The sequence below is a fragment of the Mustelus asterias genome, unplaced genomic scaffold (genome assembly GCF_964213995.1).
Source record: "Mustelus asterias unplaced genomic scaffold, sMusAst1.hap1.1 HAP1_SCAFFOLD_2452, whole genome shotgun sequence".
NCBI classification, from domain to species: Eukaryota; Metazoa; Chordata; class Chondrichthyes; order Carcharhiniformes; family Triakidae; genus Mustelus; species Mustelus asterias.
Window position 1 is genome coordinate 1 of NW_027592397.1, and position 9,389 is coordinate 9,389.

The 9,389-nt window shown below is 72.4% G+C and overlaps 1 pseudogene; it reads right to left on the reverse strand.

Moving 5' to 3' along the window:
• Positions 1-6,102: 6,102 nt before the first annotated feature.
• LOC144489701 (protein phosphatase 1 regulatory subunit 12A pseudogene) lies at positions 6,103-6,426 on the reverse strand (annotated as a pseudogene).
• Positions 6,427-9,389: the final 2,963 nt, after the last annotated feature.

Genomic DNA, 9,389 nt, shown 5'->3' on the forward strand with positions numbered 1-9,389 from the left:
GGGTGGACGGGGGGGGCGGGCGGGGTGGGACGGGGGGGGCGGGCGGGGTGGACCCCCCCGGGGGGGCGGCGGGGTGGACGGGGGCGGCGGGGTGGGACGGGGGGGCGGCGGGGTGGGACGGGGGGGGCGGCGGGGTGGACGGGGGGCGGCGGGGTGGACAGGGGGGGCGGCGGGGTGGACGGGGGGCGGCGGGGTGGACGGGGGGCGGCGGGTGGACGGGGGGGCGCGGGGTGGACGGGGGGGCGGCGGGGTGGACGGGGGGGCGGCGGGGTGGACGGGGGGGCGGCGGGGTGGACGGGGGGGCGGCGGGGTGGACGGGGGGGCGGCGGGGTGGACGGGGGGGCGGCGGGGTGGACGGGGGGCGGCGGGGTGGACGGGGGGCGGCGGGGTGGACGGGGGGCGGCGGGGTGGACGGGGGGCGGCGGGGTGGACGGGGGGCGGCGGGGTGGACGGGGGGGCGGCGGGGTGGACGGGGGGGCGGCGGGGTGGACGGGGGGCGGCGGGGTGGACGGGGGGGCGGCGGGGTGGACGGGGGGGCGGCGGGGTGGACGGGGGGGCGGCGGGGTGGACGGGGGGGCGGCGGGGTGGACGGGGGGGCGGCGGGGTGGACGGGGGGGCGGCGGGGTGGACGGGGGGGCGGCGGGGTGGACGGGGGGGCGGCGGGGTGGACGGGGGGGCGGCGGGGTGGACGGGGGGGCGGCGGGTGGACGGGGGGGCGGCGGGGTGGACGGGGGGGCGGCGGGGTGGACGGGGGGGCGGCGGGGTGGCGGGGTGGACGGCGGGGTGGACGGATGGGGCGGCGGGGTGGACGGGGGGGGGCGGCGGGGGTGGACGGCGGGGTGGACGGGGGGGCGGCGGGGTGGACGGCGGGTGGAGCGGGGGAGCGGCTGGGTGGACGGGGGGGCGGCGGGGCGGACGGGGGGGGCGGCGGGGCGGACGGGGGTGCTGCGGGGCGGACGGGGGGGGCGGCGGGGCGGACGGGGGGGGCGGCGGGGCGGACGGGGGTGCTGCGGGGTGGACGGGGGGGCGGCGGGGTGGACGGCGGGGTGGGACGGGGGGGCGGCGGGGTGGACGGCGGGGGTGGACGGGGAGCGGCGGGGTGGACGGGGCGGACGGGGGGGCGGCGGGGCGGACGGGGGTGCTGCGGGGCGGACGGGGGTGCTGCGGGGCGGACGGGGGTGCTGCGGGGCGGACGGGGTGCTGCGGGGTGGACGGGGGGGGCGGCGGGGTGGACGGCGTGGTGGACGGGGGGCGGCGGGGTGACCGGGGGCCGGCGGGGTGGACGGCGGGGTGGACGGGGGGGCGGCGGGGTGGACGGGGGGGGCGGCGGGGTGGACGGGGGGGGGCGGCGGGGTGGACGGGGGGGCGGCGGCGGGGTGGACGGGGGGGGCGGCGGGGGTGGACGGGGGGGCGGCGGGGTGGACGGGGGGGGCGGCGGGGTGGACGGGGGGGGCGGCGGGGGTGGGACGGGGGGGGCGGCGGGGTGGACGGGGGGGCGGCGGGGTGGACGGGGGGGGGCGGGGTGGACGGGGGGGCGGCGGGGTGGACGGGGGGGCGGCGGGGTGGACGGGGGGGCGGCGGGGTGGACGGGGGGGGCGGCGGGGTGGACGGGGGGGGCGGCGGGGTGGACGGGGGGGGCGGCGGGGTGGACGGGGGGGGCGGCGGGGTGGACGGGGGGGGCGGCGGGGTGGACGGGGGGGCGGCGGGGTGGACGGGGGGGGCGGCGGGGTGGACGGGGGGGCGGCGGGGTGGACGGGGGGGGCGGCGGGGTGGACGGGGGGGGCGGCGGGGTGGACGGGGGGGCGGCGGGGTGGACGGGGGGGGCGGCGGGGTGGACGGGGGGGGCGGCGGGGTGGACGGGGGGGGCGGCGGGGTGGACGGGGGGGGCGGCGGGGGTGGGCGGCGGGGTGGACGGGGGGGCGGCGGGGTGGACGGGGGGCGGCGGGGTGGACGGGGGGGCGGCGGGGTGGACGGGGGTGGCGGCGGGGTGGACGGGGGTGGCGGCGGGGTGGACGGGGGTGGCGGCGGGGTGGACGGGGGTGGCGGCGGGGTGGACGGGGGTGGCGGCGGGGTGGACGGGGGTGGCGGCGGGGTGGACGGGGGTGGCGGCGGGGTGGACGGGGGTGGCGGCGGGGTGGAACGGGGGTGGCGGCGGGGTGGACGGGGGTGGCGGCGGGGTGGACGGGGGGTGGCGGCGGGGGTGGCGGCGGGGTGGACGGGGGGGGCGGCGGGGTGGACGGGGGGGGCGGCGGGGGGGACGGCGGGGTTGGACGGGGGGGGGCGGCGGGGTGGACGGGGGGGCGGCGGGGTGGACGGGGGGGGCGGCGGGGTGGACGGGGGCGGCGGCGGGGTGGACGGGGGGGGCGGCGGGGTGGACGGGGGGGGCGGCGGGGTGGACGGGGGGGCGGCGGGGTGGACGGGGGGGCGGCGGGGTGGACGGGGGGGCGGCGGGGCGGACGGGGGGGGCGGCGGGGCGGACGGGGGGGGCGGCGGGGCGGACGGGGGGGGCGGCGGGGCGGACGGGGGGGGGCGGCGGGGTGGACGGGGGGGGCGGCGGGGTGGACGGGGGGGGCGGCGGGGTGGACGGGGGGGGCGGCGGGGTGGACGGGGGGGGGCGGCGGGGTGGACGGGGGGGGCGGCGGGGTGGACGGGGGGGCGGCGGGGTGGACGGGGGGGGCGGCGGGGGGGGCGGGGGCGGGGTGGACGGGGGGGGGCGGCGGGGTGGACGGGGGGGGCGGCGGGGTGGACGGGGGGGGCGGCGGGGTGGACGGGGGGGGCGGCGGGGTGGACGGGGGGGGCGGCGGGGTGGACGGGGGGGCGGCGGGGTGGACGGGGGGCGGCGGGGGTGGACGGGGGGGGCGGCGGGGTGGACGGGGGGGCGGCGGGGTGGACGGGGGGGGCGGCGGGGTGGACGGGGGGGGCGGCGGGGTGGACGGGGGGGGCGGCGGGGTGGACGGGGGGGGCGGCGGGGTGGACGGGGGGGGGCGGCGGGGGTGGACGGGGGGGCGGCGGGGTGGACGGGGGGGCGGCGGGGGTGGACGGGGGGCGGCGGGGTGGACGGGGGGCGGCGGGGTGGACGGGGGGGCGGCGGGGTGGACGGGGGGGCGGCGGGGTGGACGGGGGGCGGCGGGGTGGACGGGGGGCGGCGGGGTGGACGGGGGGGCGGCGGGGTGGACGGGGGGGCGGCGGGGGTGGACGGGGGGGCGGCGGGGTGGACGGGGGCGGCGGGGCGGCGGGGTGGACGGGGGGCGGCGGGGTGGAGGGGTGGACGGGGGGGCGGTGGGGGTGGACGGGGGGGCGGCGGGGTGGACGGGGGGGCGGCGGGGGTGGACGGGGGGGCGGCGGGGGTGGACGGGGGGCGGCGGGGTGGACGGGGGGGCGGCGGGGTGGACGGGGGGGCGGCGGGGTGGACGGGGGGGCGGCGGGGTGGACGGGGGGGCGGCGGGGTGGACGGGGGGGCGGCGGGGTGGACGGGGGGGCGGCGGGGTGGACGGGGGGGCGGCGGGGTGGACGGGGGGGCGGCGGGGGTGGACGGGGGGGCGGCGGGGTGGACGGGGGGGCGGCGGGGTGGACGGGGGGGCGGCGGGGTGGACGGGGGGGCGGCGGGGTGGACGGGGGGCGGCGGGGTGGACGGGGGGGCGGCGGGGTGGGACGGGGGGGCGGCGGGGTGGACGGAGGGGCGGCGGGGTGGACGGGGGGGCGGCGGGGTGGACGGCGGGGTGGACGGATGGGGCGGCGGGGTGGACGGGGGGGGGCGGCGGGGTGGACGGCGGGGTGGACGGGGGGGCGGCGGGGTGGACGGCGGGGTGGACGGGGGAGCGGCTGGGTGGACGGGGGGGCGGCGGGGCGGACGGGGGGGCGGCGGGGCGGACGGGGGTGCTGCGGGGCGGACGGGGGGGGCGGCGGGGCGGGCGGCGGGGCGGACGGGGGTGCTGCGGGGCGGACGGGGGGGCGGCGGGGTGGACGGCGGGGTGGACGGGGGGGGGCGGCGGGGTGGGCGGCGGGGTGGACGGGGGGGCGTCGGGGTGGACGGGGGGGCGGCGGGGTGGACGGGGGTGGCGGCGGGGTGGACGGGGGTGGCGGCGGGGTGGACGGGGGTGGCGGCGGGGTGGACGGGGGTGGCGGCGGGGTGGACGGGGGTGGCGGCGGGGTGGACGGGGGTGGCGGCGGGGTGGACGGGGGTGGCGGCGGGGTGGACGGGGGTGGCGGCGGGGTGGACGGGGGTGGCGGCGGGGTGGACGGGGGTGGCGGCGGGGTGGACGGGGGTGGCGGCGGGGTGGACGGGGGTGGCGGCGGGGTGGACGGGGGTGGCGGCGGGGTGGACGGGGGTGGCGGCGGGGTGGACGGGGGTGGCGGCGGGGTGGACGGGGGTGGCGGCGGGGTGGACGGGGGTGGCGGCGGGGTGGACGGGGGTGGCGGCGGGGTGGACGGGGGTGGCGGCGGGGTGGACGGGGGTGGCGGCGGGGTGGACGGGGGTGGCGGCGGGGTGGACGGGGGTGGCGGCGGGGTGGACGGGGGTGGCGGCGGGGTGGACGGGGGTGGCGGCGGGGTGGACGGGGGTGGCGGCGGGGTGGACGGGGGTGGCGGCGGGGTGGACGGGGGTGGCGGCGGGGTGGACGGGGGTGGCGGCGGGGTGGACGGGGGTGGCGGCGGGGTGGACGGGGGTGGCGGCGGGGTGGACGGGGGTGGCGGCGGGGTGGACGGGGGTGGCGGCGGGGTGGACGGGGGTGGCGGCGGGGTGGACGGGGGTGGCGGCGGGGTGGACGGGGGTGGCGGCGGGGTGGACGGGGGTGGCGGCGGGGTGGACGGGGGTGGCGGCGGGGTGGACGGGGGTGGCGGCGGGGTGGACGGGGGTGGCGGCGGGGTGGACGGGGGTGGCGGCGGGGTGGACGGGGGTGGCGGCGGGGTGGACGGGGGTGGCGGCGGGGTGGACGGGGGTGGCGGCGGGGTGGACGGGGGTGGCGGCGGGGTGGACGGGGGTGGCGGCGGGGTGGACGGGGGTGGCGGCGGGGTGGACGGGGGTGGCGGCGGGGTGGACGGGGGTGGCGGCGGGGTGGACGGGGGTGGCGGCGGGGTGGACGGGGGTGGCGGCGGGGTGGACGGGGGTGGCGGCGGGGTGGACGGGGGTGGCGGCGGGGTGGACGGGGGTGGCGGCGGGGTGGCGGCGGGGTGGACGGGGGTGGCGGCGGGGTGGACGGGGGTGGCGGCGCGGTGGACGGGGGTGGCGGCGGGGTGGACGGGGGTGGCGGCGGGGTGGACGGGGGTGGCGGCGGGGTGGACGGGGGTGGCGGCGGGGTGGACGGGGGTGGCGGCGGGGTGGACGGCGGGGTGGACGGGGGTGGCGCCGGGGTGGACGGGGGTGGCGGCGGGGTGGACGGGGGTGGCGGCGGGGTGGACGGGGGTGGCGGCTGGGTGGACGGGGTGGCGGCGGGGTGGACGGGGGTGGCGGCGGGGTGGACGGCGGGGAAGGACGGCGGGGGCTGGTGGACGGGGGGGGTGTACGGGGGGGCGGCGGGGTTGACAATGGGGGGCGGCGGGGTGGACGGTGGGGGGCGGCGGGGTGGACGGTGGGGGGCGGCGGAGTGGACGGTTGGGGCGGCGGGGTGGACGGTGGGGGGCGGCGGGGTGGACGGTGGGGGGCGGCGGGGTGGACGGGGGGGCGGCGGGGTGGACGGGGGGCGGCGGGGTGGACGGGGGGGGCGGTGGGGGGGACGGCGTGGTGGACGGGGGGGGCGGCGGGGTTGACGGGGGGCCGGCGGCGGATCGGGATGGGGGGGTTGATGGGGGGACGGGGATCGGGGGCGTGTGGACCGGGGGGAGGTAGATCGTGGGATTGCGGGGTGGATGGGGGGGCAGCGAGGTGGATGGGGGGGCGGGGTGGATCGGGATGGTGGGGGGGTTGATGGGGGGGCGGGGATCGGGGGCGTGGTGTGGACGGGGGGGGCGGGGTCGATCGGGGAATTGCGGGGTGGATGGGGGGGGTGGATCGGGATGGGGGGGGGTTGATGGGGGGGCGGGGATCGGGGGCGTGGTGTGGACCGGGGGGGATGGTGTGGATTGGGCAGTGCCCGTGCACCTCTCCCTCCTCCCTGCGGTGGGTACCTGGTGCAGCGCAGTCAGCCCATCCACATTTGCGTAGTTGATGTCGGCGCCACGGTCCAGCAGCCGCTTCACCTCCTCGGTGTCGCCGCTCGAGCAGGCGGCCAGGAAGACGGCGCCGTCGTCGAACTTGACCCGCGTCTTCTTCTTCTTGAAGACAGGCGGCTCCAGGTCGGTTTCCGAGCCCAGCCAGCGCTTCAGCTGCTCGCCCCGCCGGTGCTTGGCGTTGTCCGCCCGCTTCCGATCGTCCGCCATCTTCCCGCTGCACTCGCTCCCAAAACAATCCCCGCCGCCGCAGCAGCAACAACAACAACAACAAACAGTCGCCGCCTGTCTCACTAACTCTACACGCAGTGTCCCCGCCCCCCGCGCTCATTGGGCACCGCCCTCCCGCTCGGAACCAATAGTCGCGGAATCTCGTGTCCTCACCCGTCTTCTATTGGACCAGGCGGCTGTCATTCAATGTCCTTCCCAGCCAGCAGGTTTGGCTGCATTATTTACATTGTTAACCAGAGAGTCGGCACCAGTCACAGCGCCACCCAGGAGGAGGAGGAGGAGGAGGCAAGGGCAAGTGAAGCTGAGGCACAGGTGTGTAACCAAAGGCTCATCCATCATCTGCCGTTTCTTTTCAATTTTACATTCCCAATCTAATGCACCACACGCTGAGTTTTTTCACTTTTTAAAATTGATACCTCTGCCAATGCAACTTTCAATCATGTCATTGATTTTCCACAATCTTACTGTGGTTCGCAGTAACGTGTTAAGCTGATCCTGTCTGTAACTGCAACAGTATCTTCTCCTTTTCTTCCCTCTGTACTCCATGTTTTGTCTGTATAGTATACAAGAAACAATAGTTTTCACTGTATCCCAATGTGATAATAAGAAAATAAATCAAACAGGCATCCATGGTTGTTGTTACGTATATTTGACAGGTATTTATCTGAAAAAGATCAGATTTCTTTTTAAATCCTAGAGCTGTTCACAACTGTACATAGTTCACAATTTTACAATCATATTGCCCACACGTTTATGAAAAAGAACAAAGAAAATTACAGCACAGGAACAGGCCGTTCAGCCCTCCAAGCCTGCACCGACCATGCTGCCCGACTGAACTAAAGCACCCAACCCTTACGGGGACCATATCCCTCTATTCCCATCCTATTCATATATTTGTCCAGATGCCCCTTAAAACTCACTGTCGTTTCTGCTTCCACTACCTCCCCCGGCAGTGAGTTTCAGGGACCCACCACCCTCTGTGTAAAAAAAAACCTTGCCCCTCACACCTTAAACCCTAGTTTAACCCCCTAGTAATAGAACCATAGAAAATTACAGCTCAGAAACAGGCCTTTTGGCCCTTCTTGTCTGTGCCGAACCATTTTTTGCCTAGTCCCACTGACCTGCACTTGGACCATATCCCTCCACACCCCTCTCATCCATGAACCCGTCCAAGTTTTTCTTAAATGTTAAAAGCATTTACCACTTTATCCGGCAGCTCATTCCACACTCCCACCACTCTGGGTGAAGAAGTCCCCCCTAATATTCCCTTTAAACTTTTCTCCTTTCACCCTTAACCCATGCCCTCTGGCTTTTTTCTCCCCTAGCCTCAGCGGAAAAAGCCTGCTTGCATTCACTCTATCTATACCCATCAAAATCTTATACACCTCTATCAAATCTCCCCTCAATCTTCTACGCTCCAGGGAATAAAGTCCCAATCTATTCAATCTCTCTCTGTAACTCAGCTTCTCAAGTCCCGGCAACATCCTTGCGAAATGACTCTTCCACCCTGGGAAAAAGCTTCTGACTATTCAGTCTGTCCATGCCCCTCATAATCTTGTAGACTTCGATCAGGTCACCCCTCAACCTCCGACGTTCCAGTGAGAACAAATCAGGTTTCTCCAACCACTTCTCATAGCTAATGCCTTCCATGCCAGGCAACATCCTGGAAAATCTTTTCTGTACCCCCTCCAAAGCCTCCACATCTTTCTGGTAGTGTGGTGACCAGAATTGAACACTATATTCCAAGTGCGGCCTAACTCAGGTCCTATAAAGCTGCAACATGAATTGCCAATTTTTAAACTCAATGCCATGGCCAATGAAGACAAGCATGCCGTATGCCTTCTTGACTACCTTCTCCACCTGCGTTGCCATTTTCAGTGACCTGTGTAGCTGTACACCCAGATCCCTCTATCCATCAATACTCTTAAGGGTTCTGCCATTTACTGTATATTTCCTATCTGTATTAGACCTTCCAAAATACACATTTGTCCTGATTAAACTCCATCTGCCTTCTCTCCACCCAAGTCTCCAACCGATCTGTGTCCTCTGATGGTCCTCATCGCTATCCACAACTCCACCAACCTTTGTGTCATCTGCAAACTTACTAATGAAACCAGTTACATTTTTCTCCAAATCATTTATGTATATATTACAAACAGCAAAGGTCCCAGCACTGATCCCTGAGGAACGCCACTTGTCACAGCCCTCCATTCAGAAACGCACCCTTCCAGCCAGTTTTGTATCCACCTTGCCAGCTCACCTCTGATCTCATGCGACTTCATCTTCTGCACCAGAAGATATAATAGAAAATACAAGTCCTACAAAATTCGAGACAACTAATACAATTGTTCATTTGTTATAACAGACTTGTATTTAAGTCAATCGGGAATTTGAGGTATTGTGATTTTAAACATGAATGGGCATATGCAAATACAAGCATTTATGTGAAAGTCCCATGCAATATTGCAGAAAAGTTAAAAACTGATTAAATCTACAGAAAAGTAAATATTTGAGTCTATAAACAAAATCAATATATCATATTATATAGGGTCCTCAGAAAATATCTTCTAGTGAAGTGTAATATTTTGTGAGCCTGCTTACTACCAGTGAAAAAAGTAAGTAAGGTGAACCAAAATATTTCAGAATATAGCAAAGTAGATACTCTATAATGGTATATGTAAGGTTCTCAGTATCTTCAAAAATCTAAGAAGTGTGCATTTAAATTACCTTACCTATGCATGATTTTTTTTTGTTCAAGTTACATCCACATTACTTTGAATGTAAAAGGAAATATAGGTAAGAAATTTACCTTTAAAACATTTTTTTAAAATAAGTTTATTTATTTTGTTCATTTATTCATTAAGGCTTACATTAACACTGCAATGAAGTTACCATAAAATTCCCCGAGTCGCCACAGTCCGGCGCCTGTTCGGGTCAATGCACTTGGCCAGCACGTCTTTCAGAACGTGGGAGGAAACCGGAACAACCGGTGGAAACCCACACAGACACGGGGA